Below are 17,049 nucleotides of genomic sequence, written 5' to 3' on the forward strand. Positions count from 1 at the left end.
AAATGACCCTTTTTTGGCAAAATTACTAGCTGTAGTTTTTGAACCCTAGCTCTGCGGGCACCTTGGGAAACCTAGCAAACCTATACATTTTTTAAAACTAGACACCCAGGGAAATCCAGGATGGGGTGACTTGACTGCCTCCCACCAGGGTCTATTACCCAGAATGCCTTGCAAACCTAAAAGATTGTCCAAAAAAACACATTTTCCCCACATTTCTGTGGTGGAAAGTTCCGGAATCTGCGTGGATCCGCAAATTTCCATCCACCCCGCGTTACCCAACGTCTTACGAGAAAAACGGTAACTCACTTGTGTGGGTCCGCCTAGTGCCCGCAACAGGAAACGGCGCAAAACGCAACGTGGTCACACCTCAATTTCGCAGTGAAAAATGACCCTTTTTTGGCAAAATGACTAGCTGTAGTTTTTTAACCCTACCTCTGCGGGCACCTTGGGAAACCTAGCAAACTTATACATTTTTTAAAACTAGACACCCAGGGGAATCCAAGATGGGGTGACTTGACTGCCTCCCACCAGGGTCTGTTACCCAGAATCCCTTGCAAACCTAACAAATTGTCAAAAAATACATATTTTCCCCATATTTCTGTCGTGGAAAGTTCCGGAATCTGCGTGGATCCACAAATTTCCACCCACCCCGCGTTCCCCAAAGTCTTACGAGAAAAACGGTACCTCACTTGTGAGGGTCGGCCAAGTGCCCGCGACAGGAAACGGCACAAAACGCAACGTGGTCACACCTCAATTTCGCAGTGAAAAATTACCCTTTTTTGGCAAAATGTCTAGCTGTAGTTTTTGAACCCTAGCTCTACGGGCACCTTGGGAAACCTAGCAAACCTATACATTTTTTAAAACTATACACCCAGGGAAATCCAGTATAGGGTGACTTGACTGCCTCCCACCAGGGTCTGTTACCCAGAATCCCTTGCAAACCTAAAAAATTGTCTAAAAAAAACACATTTTCCCCACATTTCTGTCGTGGAAAGTTCCTGAATCAGTGTGGATCCACAAATTTCCACACAACCCGCGTTCCTCAAAGTCTTACGAGAAAAACGGTACCTCACTTGTGTGGGTCGGCCTAGTGCCCGCGACAGGAAACGGCGCAAAACGCAACGTGGTCACACCTCAATTTCGCAGTGAAAAATGACCCTTTTTTGGCAAAATGTCTAGCTGTAGTTTTTGAACCCTAGCTCTGCGGGCACCTTGGGAAACCTAGCAAACTTATACATTTTTGAAAACTAGACAACCAGGGGAATCCAGGATGGGGTGACTTGACTGCCTCCCACCAGGGTCTGTTACCCAGAATCCCTTGCAAACCTAAAAAATTGTCAAAAAAACCACATTTTCCCCACATTTCTGTTGTGGAAAGTTCCGGAATCTGCGTGGATCCACAAATTTCCACCCACCCCGCGTTCCCCAAAGTCCTATGAGAAAAACGGTAACTCACTTGTGTGGGTCGGCCTACTGCCCGCGACAGGAAACGGCGCAAAACGCAACGTGGTCACACCTCAATTTCGCAGTGAAAAATGACCCTTTTTTGGCAAAATGACTATCTGTAGTTTTTGAACCCTAGCTCTGCGGGCACCTTGGGAAACCTAGCAAACCTATACATTTTTTAAAACTAGACACCCTGGGAAATCCAGGATGGGGTGACTTGACTGCCTCCCACCAGGGTCTATTACCCAGAATCCCTTGCAAACCTAAAAGATTGTCCAAAAAAACACATTTTCCCCACATTTCTGTGGTGGAAAGTTCCGGAATCTGCGTGGATCCACAAATTTCCATCCACCCCGCGTTCCCCAAAGTCTTACGAGAAAAACGGTAACTCACTTGTGTGGGTCCGCCTAGTGCCCGCAACAGGAAACGGCGCAAAACGCAACGTGGTCACACCTCAATTTCGCAGTGAAAAATGACCCTTTTTTGGCAAAATGACTAGCTGTAGTTTTTTAACCCTACCTCTGCGGGCACCTTGGGAAACCTAGCAAACCTATACATTTTTTAAAACTAGACACACAGGGGAATCCAAGATGGGGTGACTTGACTGCCTCCCACCATGGTCTGTTACCCAGAATCCCTTGCAAACCTAACAAATTATCAAAAAATACACATTTTCCCCATATTTCTGTCGTGGAAAGTTCCGGAATCTGCGTGGATCCACAAATTTCCACCCACTCCGCGTTCCCCAAAGTCTTACGAGAAAAACGGTACCTCACTTGTGAGGGTCGGCCAAGTGCCCGCGACAGGAAACGGCACAAAACGCAACGTGGTCACACCTCAATTTCGCAGTGAAAAATTACCCTTTTTTGGCAAAATGTCTAGCTGTAGTTTTTGAACCCTAGCTCTACGGGCCCCTTGGGAAACCTAGCAAACCTATACATTTTTGAAAACTAGACACTCAGGGGAATCCAGTATGGGGTGACTTGACTGCCTCCCACCAGGGTCTGTTACCCAGAATCCCTTGCAAACCTAAAAAATTGTCCAAAAAAACCACATTTTCCCCACATTTCTGTCATGGAAAGTTCCTGAATCAGCGTGGATCCACAAATTTCCACACAACCCGCGTTCCTCAAAGTCTTACGATAAAAACGGTACCTCACTTATGTGGGTCGGCCTAGTGCCCGCGACAGGAAACGGCGCAAAACGCAACGTGGTCACACCTCAATTTCGCAGTGAAAAATGACCCTTTTTTGGCAAAATGTCTAGCTGTAGTTTTTGAACCCTAGCTCTGCGGGCACCTTGGGAAACCTAGCAAACCTATACATTTTTGAAAACTAGACACCCAGGGGAATCCAAGATGGGGTGACCTGACTGCCTCCCACCAGGGTCTGTTACCCAGAATCCCTTGCAAACCTAACACATTGTCAAAAAATACACATTTTCCCCATATTTCTGTCGTGGAAAGTTCCGGAATCTGCGTGGATCCACAAATTTCCACCCACCCCGCGTTCCCCAAAGTCTTACGAGAAAAACGGTACCTCACTTGTGTGGGCGGCCAAGTGCCCGCGACAGGAAACGGCACAAAACGCAACGTGGTCACACCTCAATTTCGCAGTGAAAAATTACCCTTTTTTGGCAAAATGTCTAGCTGTAGTTTTTGAACCCTAGCTCTACGGGCACCTTGGGAAACCTAGCAAACCTATACATTTTTTAAAACTAGACACCCAGGGGAATCCAGTATGGGGTGACTTGACTGCCTCCCACCAGGGTCTGTTACCCAGAATCCCTTGCAAACCTAAAAAATTGTCTAAAAAAAACACATTTTCCCCACATTTCTGTCGTGGAAAGTTCCTGAATCAGTGTGGATCCACAAATTTCCACACAACCCGCGTTCCTCAAAGTCTTACGAGAAAAACGGTACCTCACTTGTGTGGGCGGCCTAGTGCCCGCGACAGGAAACGGCGCGAAACGCAACGTGGTCACACCTCAATTTCGCAGTGAAAAATGACCCTTTTTTGGCAAAATTACTAGCTGTAGTTTTTGAACCCTAGCTCTGCGGGCACCTTGGGAAACCTAGCAAACCTATACATTTTTTAAAACTAGACACCCAGGGAAATCCAGGATGGGGTGACTTGACTGCCTCCCACCAGGGTCTATTACCCAGAATGCCTTGCAAACCTAAAAGATTGTCCAAAAAAACACATTTTCCCCACATTTCTGTGGTGGAAAGTTCCGGAATCTGCGTGGATCCGCAAATTTCCATCCACCCCGCGTTACCCAACGTCTTACGAGAAAAACGGTAACTCACTTGTGTGGGTCCGCCTAGTGCCCGCAACAGGAAACGGCGCAAAACGCAACGTGGTCACACCTCAATTTCGCAGTGAAAAATGACCCTTTTTTGGCAAAATGACTAGCTGTAGTTTTTTAACCCTACCTCTGCGGGCACCTTGGGAAACCTAGCAAACTTATACATTTTTTAAAACTAGACACCCAGGGGAATCCAAGATGGGGTGACTTGACTGCCTCCCACCAGGGTCTGTTACCCAGAATCCCTTGCAAACCTAACAAATTGTCAAAAAATACACATTTTCCCCATATTTCTGTCGTGGAAAGTTCCGGAATCTGCGTGGATCCACAAATTTCCACCCACCCCGCGTTCCCCAAAGTCTTACGAGAAAAACGGTACCTCACTTGTGAGGGTCGGCCAAGTGCCCGCGACAGGAAACGGCACAAAACGCAACGTGGTCACACCTCAATTTCGCAGTGAAAAATTACCCTTTTTTGGCAAAATGTCTAGCTGTAGTTTTTGAACCCTAGCTCTACGGGCACCTTGGGAAACCTAGCAAACCTATACATTTTTTAAAACTATACACCCAGGGAAATCCAGTATAGGGTGACTTGACTGCCTCCCACCAGGGTCTGTTACCCAGAATCCCTTGCAAACCTAAAAAATTGTCTAAAAAAAACACATTTTCCCCACATTTCTGTCGTGGAAAGTTCCTGAATCAGTGTGGATCCACAAATTTCCACACAACCCGCGTTCCTCAAAGTCTTACGAGAAAAACGGTACCTCACTTGTGTGGGTCGGCCTAGTGCCCGCGACAGGAAACGGCACAAAACGCAACGTGGTCACACCTCAATTTCGCAGTGAAAAATGACCCTTTTTTGGCAAAATGTCTAGCTGTAGTTTTTGAACCCTAGCTCTGCGGGCACCTTGGGAAACCTAGCAAACTTATACATTTTTGAAAACTAGACAACCAGGGGAATCCAGGATGGGGTGACTTGACTGCCTCCCACCAGGGTCTGTTACCCAGAATCCCTTGCAAACCTAAAAAATTGTCAAAAAAACCACATTTTCCCCACATTTCTGTTGTGGAAAGTTCCGGAATCTGCGTGGATCCACAAATTTCCACCCACCCCGCGTTCCCCAAAGTCCTATGAGAAAAACGGTAACTCACTTGTGTGGGTCGGCCTACTGCCCGCGACAGGAAACGGCGCAAAACGCAACGTGGTCACACCTCAATTTCGCAGTGAAAAATGACCCTTTTTTGGCAAAATGACTAGCTGTAGTTTTTGAACCCTAGCTCTGCGGGCACCTTGGGAAACCTAGCAAACCTATACATTTTTTAAAACTAGACACCCTGGGAAATCCAGGATGGGGTGACTTGACTGCCTCCCACCAGGGTCTATTACCCAGAATCCCTTGCAAACCTAAAAGATTGTCCAAAAAAACACATTTTCCCCACATTTCTGTGGTGGAAAGTTCCGGAATCTGCGTGGATCCACAAATTTCCATCCACCCCGCGTTCCCCAAAGTCTTACGAGAAAAACGGTAACTCACTTGTGTGGGTCCGCCTAGTGCCCGCAACAGGAAACGGCGCAAAACGCAACGTGGTCACACCTCAATTTCGCAGTGAAAAATGACCCTTTTTTGGCAAAATGTCTAGCTGTAGTTTTTGAACCCTAGCTCTACGGGCCCCTTGGGAAACCTAGCAAACCTATACATTTTTGAAAACTAGACACTCAGGGGAATCCAGTATGGGGTGACTTGACTGCCTCCCACCAGGGTCTGTTACCCAGAATCCCTTGCAAACCTAAAAAATTGTCCAAAAAAACCACATTTTCCCCACATTTCTGTCATGGAAAGTTCCTGAATCAGCGTGGATCCACAAATTTCCACACAACCCGCGTTCCTCAAAGTCTTACGATAAAAACGGTACCTCACTTATGTGGGTCGGCCTAGTGCCCGCAACAGGAAACGGCGCAAAACGCAACGTGGTCACACCTCAATTTCGCAGTGAAAAATGACCCTTTTTTGGCAAAATGTCTAGCTGTAGTTTTTGAACCCTAGCTCTGCGGGCACCTTGGGAAACCTAGCAAACCTATACATTTTTGAAAACTACACACCCAGGGGAATCCAAGATGGGGTGACCTGACTGCCTCCCACCAGGGTCTGTTACCCAGAATCCCTTGCAAACCTAACACATTGTCAAAAAATACACATTTTCCCCATATTTCTGTCGTGGAAAGTTCCGGAATCTGCGTGGATCCACAAATTTCCACCCACCCCGCGTTCCCCAAAGTCTTACGAGAAAAACGGTACCTCACTTGTGTGGGCGGCCAAGTGCCCGCGACAGGAAACGGCACAAAACGCAACGTGGTCACACCTCAATTTCGCAGTGAAAAATTACCCTTTTTTGGCAAAATGTCTAGCTGTAGTTTTTGAACCCTAGCTCTACGGGCACCTTGGGAAACCTAGCAAACCTATACATTTTTTAAAACTAGACACCCAGGGGAATCCAGTATGGGGTGACTTGACTGCCTCCCACCAGGGTCTGTTACCCAGAATCCCTTGCAAACCTAAAAAATTGTCTAAAAAAAACACATTTTCCCCACATTTCTGTCGTGGAAAGTTCCTGAATCAGTGTGGATCCACAAATTTCCACACAACCCGCGTTCCTCAAAGTCTTACGAGAAAAACGGTACCTCACTTGTGTGGGCGGCCTAGTGCCCGCGACAGGAAACGGCGCGAAACGCAACGTGGTCACACCTCAATTTCGCAGTGAAAAATGACCCTTTTTTGGCAAAATTACTAGCTGTAGTTTTTGAACCCTAGCTCTGCGGGCACCTTGGGAAACCTAGCAAACCTATACATTTTTTAAAACTAGACACCCAGGGAAATCCAGGATGGGGTGACTTGACTGCCTCCCACCAGGGTCTATTACCCAGAATGCCTTGCAAACCTAAAAGATTGTCCAAAAAAACACATTTTCCCCACATTTCTGTGGTGGAAAGTTCCGGAATCTGCGTGGATCCGCAAATTTCCATCCACCCCGCGTTCCCCAACGTCTTACGAGAAAAACGGTAACTCACTTGTGTGGGTCCGCCTAGTGCCCGCAACAGGAAACGGCGCAAAACGCAACGTGGTCACACCTCAATTTCGCAGTGAAAAATGACCCTTTTTTGGCAAAATGACTAGCTGTAGTTTTTTAACCCTACCTCTGCGGGCACCTTGGGAAACCTAGCAAACTTATACATTTTTTAAAACTAGACACCCAGGGGAATCCAAGATGGGGTGACTTGACTGCCTCCCACCAGGGTCTGTTACCCAGAATCCCTTGCAAACCTAACAAATTGTCAAAAAATACACATTTTCCCCATATTTCTGTCGTGGAAAGTTCCGGAATCTGCGTGGATCCACAAATTTCTACCCACCCCGCGTTCCCCAAAGTCTTACGAGAAAAACGGTACCTCACTTGTGAGGGTCGGCCAAGTGCCCGCGACAGGAAACGGCACAAAACGCAACGTGGTCACACCTCAATTTCGCAGTGAAAAATTACCCTTTTTTGGCAAAATGTCTAGCTGTAGTTTTTGAACCCTAGCTCTACGGGCACCTTGGGAAACCTAGCAAACCTATACATTTTTTAAAACTATACACCCAGGGAAATCCAGTATAGGGTGACTTGACTGCCTCCCACCAGGGTCTGTTACCCAGAATCCCTTGCAAACCTAAAAAATTGTCTAAAAAAAACACATTTTCCCCACATTTCTGTCGTGGAAAGTTCCTGAATCAGTGTGGATCCACAAATTTCCACACAACCCGCGTTCCTCAAAGTCTTACGAGAAAAACGGTACCTCACTTGTGTGGGTCGGCCTAGTGCCCGCGACAGGAAACGGCGCAAAACGCAACGTGGTCACACCTCAATTTCGCAGTGAAAAATGACCCTTTTTTGGCAAAATGTCTAGCTGTAGTTTTTGAACCCTAGCTCTGCGGGCACCTTGGGAAACCTAGCAAACTTATACATTTTTGAAAACTAGACAACCAGGGGAATCCAGGATGGGGTGACTTGACTGCCTCCCACCAGGGTCTGTTACCCAGAATCCCTTGCAAACCTAAAAAATTGTCAAAAAAACCACATTTTCCCCACATTTCTGTTGTGGAAAGTTCCGGAATCTGCGTGGATCCACAAATTTCCACCCACCCCGCGTTCCCCAAAGTCCTATGAGAAAAACGGTAACTCACTTGTGTGGGTCCGCCTAGTGCCCGCAACAGGAAACGGCGCAAAACGCAACGTGGTCACACCTCAATTTCGCAGTGAAAAATGACCCTTTTTTGGCAAAATGACTAGCTGTAGTTTTTTAACCCTACCTCTGCGGGCACCTTGGGAAACCTAGCAAACCTATACATTTTTTAAAACTAGACACACAGGGGAATCCAAGATGGGGTGACTTGACTGCCTCCCACCAGGGTCTGTTACCCAGAATCCCTTGCAAACCTAACAAATTATCAAAAAATACACATTTTCCCCATATTTCTGTCGTGGAAAGTTCCGGAATCTGCGTGGATCCACAAATTTCCACCCACCCCGCGTTCCCCAAAGTCTTACGAGAAAAACGGTACCTCACTTGTGAGGGTCGGCCAAGTGCCCGCGACAGGAAACGGCACAAAATGCAACGTGGTAACACCTCAATTTCGCAGTGAAAAATTACCCTTTTTTGGCAAAATGTCTAGCTGTAGTTTTTGAACCCTAGCTCTACGGGCCCCTTGGGAAACCTAGCAAACCTATACATTTTTGAAAACTAGACACTCAGGGGAATCCAGTATGGGGTGACTTGACTGCCTCCCACCAGGGTCTGTTACCCAGAATCCCTTGCAAACCTAAAAAATTGTCCAAAAAAACCACATTTTCCCCACATTTCTGTCATGGAAAGTTCCTGAATCAGCGTGGATCCACAAATTTCCACACAACCCGCGTTCCTCAAAGTCTTACGATAAAAACGGTACCTCACTTATGTGGGTCGGCCTAGTGCCCGCGACAGGAAACGGCGCAAAACGCAACATGGTCACACCTCAATTTCGCAGTGAAAAATGACCCTTTTTTGGCAAAATGTCTAGCTGTAGTTTTTGAACCCTAGCTCTGCGGGCACCTTGGGAAACCTAGCAAACCTATACATTTTTGAAAACTACACACCCAGGGGAATCCAAGATGGGGTGACCTGACTGCCTCCCACCAGGGTCTGTTACCCAGAATCCCTTGCAAACCTAACACATTGTCAAAAAATACACATTTTCCCCATATTTCTGTCGTGGAAAGTTCCGGAATCTGCGTGGATCCACAAATTTCCACCCACCCCGCGTTCCCCAAAGTCTTACGAGAAAAACGGTACCTCACTTGTGTGGGCGGCCAAGTGCCCGCGACAGGAAACGGCACAAAACGCAACGTGGTCACACCTCAATTTCACAGTGAAAAATTACCCTTTTTTGGCAAAATGTCTAGCTGTAGTTTTTGAACCCTAGCTCTACGGGCACCTTGGGAAACCTAGCAAACCTATACATTTTTCAAAACTAGACACCCAGGGGAATCCAGTATGGGGTGACTTGACTGCCTCCCACCAGGGTCTGTTACCCAGAATCCCTTGCAAACCTAAAAAATTGTCTAAAAAAAACACATTTTCCCCACATTTCTGTCGTGGAAAGTTCCTGAATCAGTGTGGATCCACAAATTTCTACACAACCCGCGTTCCTCAAAGTCTTACGAGAAAAACGGTACCTCACTTGTGTGGGCGGCCTAGTGCCCGCGACAGGAAACGGCGCGAAACGCAACGTGGTCACACCTCAATTTCGCAGTGAAAAATGACCCTTTTTTGGCAAAATTACTAGCTGTAGTTTTTGAACCCTAGCTCTGCGGGCACCTTGGGAAACCTAGCAAACCTATACATTTTTTAAAACTAGACACCCAGGGAAATCCAGGATGGGGTGACTTGACTGCCTCCCACCAGGGTCTATTACCCAGAATGCCTTGCAAACCTAAAAGATTGTCCAAAAAAACACATTTTCCCCACATTTCTGTGGTGGAAAGTTCCGGAATCTGCGTGGATCCACAAATTTCCATCCACTCGGCGTTCCCCAACGTCTTACGAGAAAAACGGTAACTCACTTGTGTGGGTCCGCCTAGTGCCCGCAACAGGAAACGGCGCAAAACGCAACGTGGTCACACCTCAATTTCGCAGTGAAAAATGACCTTTTTTTGGCAAAATGACTAGCTGTAGTTTTTTAACCCTACCTCTGCGGGCACCTTGGGAAACCTAGCAAACTTATACATTTTTTAAAACTAGACACCCAGGGGAATCCAAGATGGGGTGACTTGACTGCCTCCCACCAGGGTCTGTTACCCAGAATCCCTTGCAAACCTAACAAATTGTCAAAAAATACACATTTTCCCCATATTTCTGTCGTGGAAAGTTCCGGAATCTGCGTGGATCCACAAATTTCCACCCACCCCGCGTTCCCCAAAGTCTTACGAGAAAAACGGTACCTCACTTGTGAGGGTCGGCCAAGTGCCCGCGACAGCAAACGGCACAAAACGCAACGTGGTCACACCTCAATTTCGCAGTGAAAAATTACCCTTTTTTGGCAAAATGTCTAGCTGTAGTTTTTGAACCCTAGGTCTACGGGCCCCTTGGAAAACCTAGCAAACCTATACATTTTTGAAAACTAGACACTCAGGGGAATCCAGTATGGGGTGACTTGACTGCCTCCCACCAGGGTCTGTTACCCAGAATCCCTTGCAAACCTAAAAAATTGTCCAAAAAAACCACATTTTCCCCACATTTCTGTCATGGAAAGTTCCTGAATCAGTGTGGATCCACAAATTTCCACACAACCCGCGTTCCTCAAAGTCTTACGATAAAAACGGTACCTCACTTGTGAGGGTCGGCCAAGTGCCCGCGACAGGAAACGGCACAAAACGCAACGTGGTCACACCTCAATTTCGCAGTGAAAAATTACCCTTTTTTGGCAAAATGTCTAGCTGTAGTTTTTGAACCCTAGCTCTACGGGCACCTTGGGAAACCTAGCAAACCTATACATTTTTTAAAACTATACACCCAGGGGAATCCAAGATGGGGTGACCTGACTGCCTCCCACCAGGGTCTGTTACCCAGAATCCCTTGCAAACCTAACACATTGTCAAAAAATACACATTTTCCCCATATTTCTGTCGTGGAAAGTTCCGGAATCTGCGTGGATCCACAAATTTCCACCCACCCCGCGTTCCCCAAAGTCTTACGAGAAAAACGGTACCTCACTTGTGTGGGCGGCCAAGTGCCCGCGACAGGAAACGGCACAAAACGCAACGTGGTCACACCTCAATTTCGCAGTGAAAAATTACCCTTTTTGGCAAAATGTCTAGCTGTAGTTTTTGAACCCTAGCTCTACGGGCACCTTGGGAAACCTAGCAAACCTATACATTTTTTAAAACTAGACACCCAGGGGAATCCAGTATGGGGTGACTTGACTGCCTCCCACCAGGGTCTGTTACCCAGAATCCCTTGCAAACCTAAAAAATTGTCTAAAAAAAACACATTTTCCCCACATTTCTGTCGTGGAAAGTTCCTGAATCAGTGTGGATCCACAAATTTCCACACAACCCGTGTTCCTCAAAGTCTTACGAGAAAAACGGTACCTCACTTGTGTGGGTCGGCCTAGTGCCCGTGACAGGAAACGGCGCAAAACGCAACGTGGTCACACCTCAATTTCGCAGTGAAAAATGACCCTTTTTTGGCAAAATGACTAGCTGTAGTTTTTGAACCCTAGCTCTGCGGGCACCTTGGGAAACCTAGCAAACCTATACATTTTTTAAAACTAGACACCCAGGGAAATCCAGGATGGGGTGACTTGACTGCCTCCCACCAGGGTCTATTACCCAGAATCCCTTGCAAACCTAAAAGATTGTCCAAAAAAACACATTTTCCCCACATTTCTGTGGTGGAAAGTTCCGGAATCTGCGTGGATCCACAAATTTCCAACCACCCTGCGTTCCCCAAAGTCTTACGAGAAAAACGGTACCTCACTTGTGAGGGTCGGCCAAGTGCCCGCGACAGGAAACGGCACAAAACGCAACGTGGTCACACCTCAATTTCGCAGGGAAAATTACCCTTTTTTGGCAAAATGTCTAGCTGTAGTTTTTGAACCCTAGCTCTACGGGCACCTTGGAAAACCTAGCAAACCTATACATTTTTGAAAACTAGACACCCAGGGGAATCCAGTATGGGGTGACTTGACTGCCTCCCACCAGGGTCTGTTACCCAGAATCCCTTGCAAACCTAAAAAATTGTCCAAAAAAACCACATTTTCCCCACATTTCTGTCGTGGAAAGTTCCTGAATCAGCGTGGATCCACAAATTTCCACACAACCCGCGTTCCTCAAAGTCTTACGATAAAAACGGTACCTCACTTGTGTGGGTCGGCCTAGTGCCCGCGACAGGAAACAGCGCAAAACGCAACGTGGTAACACCTCAATTTCGCAGTGAAAAATGACCTTTTTTTGGCAAAATGTCTAGCTGTAGTTTTTGAACCCTAGCTCTGCGGGCACCTTGGGAAACCTAGCAAACCTATACATTTTTGAAAACTAGACACCCAGGGGAATCCAGGATGGGGTGACTTGACTGCCTCCCACCAGGGTCTGTTACCCAGAATCCCTTGCAAACCTAAAAAAGTGTCAAAAAAAACACATTTTCCCCACATTTCTGTTGTGGAAAGATCCGGAATCTGCGTGGATCCACAAATTTCCACCCACCCCGCGTTCCCCAAAGTCTTACGAGAAAAACGGTAACTCACTTGTGTGGGTCGGCCTAGTGCCCGCGACAGGAAACGGCGCAAAACGCATCGTGGTCAAACCTCAAGTTCACAGTGAAAAATGACCCTTTTTTGGCAAAACGACTAGCTGTTGTTTTTGAACCCTAGCTCTGCGGGCACCTTGGGAAACCTACCAAACCTACACATTTTTGAAAACTAGACACCCAGGGGAATCCAGGATGGGGTGACTTGACTACCTCCCACCAGGGTCTGATAACCAGAACCCCTTGCAAACCTAAAAAATTGTCCAAGAAAACCCCATTTTCCCCACATTTCTGTGGTAGAAAGTTCCGGAATCTGCGTGGATCCACAAACTTCCACCCACCCCGTGTTCTCCAAAGTCTTACGAGAAAACTGGTACCTCACTTGTGTGGGTCGGCCTACTGCCCGCGACAGGAAACGGCGCAAAACGCAACGTGGTCACACCTCAATTTCGCAGTGAAAAATGACCCTTTTTTGGCAAAATGACTAGCTGTAGTTTTTGAACCCTAGCTCTGCGGGCACCTTGGGAAACCTAGCAAACCTATACATTTTTTAAAACTAGACACCCAGGGGAACCCAGGATGGGTTGACTTGACTGCCTCCCACCAGGATCTGTTACCCAGAATCCCTTGCAAACCTAACAAATTGTCAAAAAAAACACATTTTCCCCACATTTCTGTCGTGGAAAGTTCCGGAATCTGCGTGGATCCACAAATTTCCATCCACACCGTGTTCCCCAAAGTCTTACGAGAAAAACGGTAACTCACTTGTGTGGGTCCGACTAGTGCCCGCGTCAGGAAACGGCGCAAAACGCAACGTGGTCACACCTCAATTTCGCAGTGAAAAATTACCCTTTTTTGGCAAAATGACTAGCTGTAGTTTTTTAACCCTACCTCTGCGGGCACCTTTGGGGTACCTAGCAAACCTATACATTTTTGAAAACTAGACACCCAGGGGAATCCAAGATGGGGTGACTTGACTGCCTCCCACCAGGGTCTGTTACCCAGAATCCCTTGCAAACCTAACAAATTGTCAAAAAATACACATTTTCCCCATATTTCTGTCGTGGAAAGTTCCGGAATCTGCGTGGATCCACAAATGTCCACCCACCCCGCATTCCCCAAAGTCTTACGAGAAAAACGGTACCTCACTTGTGTGGGTCGGCCTAGTGCCCGCGACAGGAAACGGCACAAAACGCAACGTGGTCACACCTCAATTTCGCAGGGAAAATTACCCTTTTTTGGCAAAATGTCTAGCTGTAGTTTTTGAACCCTAGCTCTACGGGCACCTTGGAAAACCTAGCAAACCTATACATTTTTGAAAACTAGACACCCAGGGGAATCCAGTATGGGGTGACTTGACTGCCTCCCACCAGGGTCTGTTACCCAGAATCCCTTGCAAACCTAAAAAATTGTCCAAAAAAACCACATTTTCCCCACATTTCTGTCGTGGAAAGTTCCTGAATCAGCGTGGATCCACAAATTTCTACACAACCCGCGTTCCTCAAAGTCTTACGATAAAAACGGTACCTCACTTGTGTGGGTCGGCCTAGTGCCCGCGACAGGAAACAGCGCAAAACGCAACGTGGTAACACCTCAATTTCGCAGTGAAAAATGACCTTTTTTTGGCAAAATGTCTAGCTGTAGTTTTTGAACCCTAGCTCTGTGGGCACCTTGGGAAACCTAGCAAACCTATACATTTTTGAAAACTAGACACCCAGGGGAATCCAGGATGGGGTGACTTGACTGCCTCCCACCAGGGTCTGTTACCCAGAATCCCTTGCAAACCTAAAAAAGTGTCAAAAAAAACACATTTTCCCCACATTTCTGTTGTGGAAAGTTCCGGAATCTGCGTGGATCCACAAATTTCCACCCACCCCGCGTTCCCCAAAGTCTTACGAGAAAAACGGTAACTCACTTGTGTGGGTCGGCCTAGTGCCCGCGACAGGAAACGGCGCAAAACGCATCGTGGTCAAACCTCAAGTTCACAGTGAAAAATGACCCTTTTTTGGCAAAACGACTAGCTGTTGTTTTTGAACCCTAGCTCTGCGGGCACCTTGGGAAACCTACCAAACCTACACATTTTTGAAAACTAGACACCCAGGGGAATCCAGGATGGGGTGACTTGACTACCTCCCACCAGGGTCTGATAACCAGAACCCCTTGCAAACCTAAAAAATTGTCCAAGAAAACCCCATTTTCCCCACATTTCATGGTAGAAAGTTCCGGAATCTGCGTGGATCCACAAACTTCCACCCACCCCGTGTTCCCCAAAGTCTTACGAGAAAACTGGTACCTCACTTGTGTGGGTCGGCCTACTGCCCGCGACAGGAAACGGCGCAAAACGCAACGTGGTCACACCTCAATTTCGCAGTGAAAAATGACCCTTTTTTGGCAAAATGACTAGCTGTAGTTTTTGAACCCTAGCTCTGCGGGCACCTTGGGAAACCTAGCAAACCTATACATTTTTTAAAACTAGACACCCAGGGGAACCCAGGATGGGTTGACTTGACTGCCTCCCACCAGGATCTGTTACCCAGAATCCCTTGCAAACCTTACAAATTGTCAAAAAAACCACATTTTCCCCACATTTCTGTCGTGGAAAGTTCCGGAATCTGCGTGGATCCACAAATTTCCATCCACACCGTGTTCCCCAAAGTCTTACGAGAAAAACGGTAACTCACTTGTGTGGGTCCGACTAGTGCCCGCAACAGGAAACGGCGCAAAACGCAACGTGGTCACACCTCAATTTCGCAGTGAAAAATTACCCTTTTTTGGCAAAATGACTAGCTGTAGTTTTTTAACCCTACCTCTGCGGGCACCTTGGAAAACCTAGCAAACCTATACATTTTTGAAAACTAGACACCCAGGGGAATCCAAGATGGGGTGACTTGACTGCCTCCCACCAGGGTCTGTTACCCAGAATCCCTTGCAAACCTAACAAATTGTCAAAAAATACACATTTTCCCCATATTTCTGTCGTGGAAAGTTCCGGAATCTGCGTGGATCCACAAATGTCCACCCACCCCGCATTCCCCAAAGTCTTACGAGAAAAACGGTACCTCACTTGTGTGGGTCGGCCTAGTGCCCGCGACAGGAAACGGCACAAAACGCAACGTGGTCACACCTCAATTTCGCAGTGAAAAATGACCCTTTTTTGGCAAAATGTCTAGCTGTAGTTTTTGAACCCTAGCTCTACGGGCACCTTGGGAAACCTAGCAAACCTATACATTTTTGAAAACTAGACACCCAGGGGAATCCAGGATGGGGTGACTTGACTGCCTCCCACCAGGGTCTGTTACCCAGAATCCCTTGCAAACCTAAAAAATTGTCCAAAAAAAACACATTTTCCCCACATTTCTGTCGTGGAAAGTTCCTGAATCAGCGTGGATCCACAAATTTCCACACAACCCGCGTTCCTCAAAGTCTTACGAGAAAAACGGTAACTCACTTGTGTGGGTCGGCCTAGTGCCCGCGACAGGAAACGGCGCAAAACGCAACGTGGTCCCACCTCAATTTCGCAGTGAAAAATGACCCTTTTTTGGCAAAATGACTAGCTGTAGTTTTTTAACCCTAGCTCAGCGGGCACCTTGGGAAACCTAGCGAACCTATACATTTTTTAAAACTAGACACCCAGGGAAATCCAGGATGGGGTGACTTGACTGCCTCCCACCAGGGTCTATTACCCAGAATCCCTTGCAAACCTAAAAAATTGTCCAAAAAAACACATTTTCCCCACATTTCTGTAGTGGAAAGTTCCGGAATCTGCGTGGATCCACAAATTTCCACCCACCCCGCGTTCCCCAAAGTCTTACGAGAAAAACGGTAACTCACTTGTGTGGGTACGCCTAGTGCCCGCAACAGGAAATGGCGCAAAACGCAACGTGGTCACACCTCAATTTCGCAGTGAAAAATGACCCTTTTTTGGCAAAATGACTAGCTGTAGTTTTTTAACCCTACCTCTGCGGGCACCTTGGGAAACCTAGCAAACCTATACATTTTTGAAAACTAGACACCCAGGGGAATCCAAGATGGGGTGACCTGACTGCCTCCCACCAGGGTCTGTTACCCAGAATCCCTTGCAAACCTAACACATTGTCAAAAAATACACATTTTCCCCATATTTCTGTCGTGGAAAGTTCCGGAATCTGCGTGGATCCACAAATTTCCACCCACCCCGCGTTCCCCAAAGTCTTACGAGAAAAACGGTACCTCACTTGTGTGGGCGGCCAAGTGCCCGCGACAGGAAACGGCACAAAACGCAACGTGGTCACACCTCAATTTCGCAGTGAAAAAAAACCCTTTTTTGGCAAAATGTCTAGCTGTAGTTTTTGAACCCTAGCTCTACGGGCACCTTGGGAAACCTAGCAAACCTATACATTTTTTAAAACTAGACACCCAGGGGAATCCAGGATGGGGTGACTTGACTGCCTCCCACCAGGGTCTGTTACCCAGAATCCCTTGCAAACCTAAAAAATTGTCTAA

The sequence above is a fragment of the Triturus cristatus genome, chromosome 1_1 (genome assembly GCF_964204655.1).
Source record: "Triturus cristatus chromosome 1_1, aTriCri1.1, whole genome shotgun sequence".
Lineage (NCBI taxonomy): Eukaryota > Metazoa > Chordata > Amphibia > Caudata > Salamandridae > Triturus > Triturus cristatus.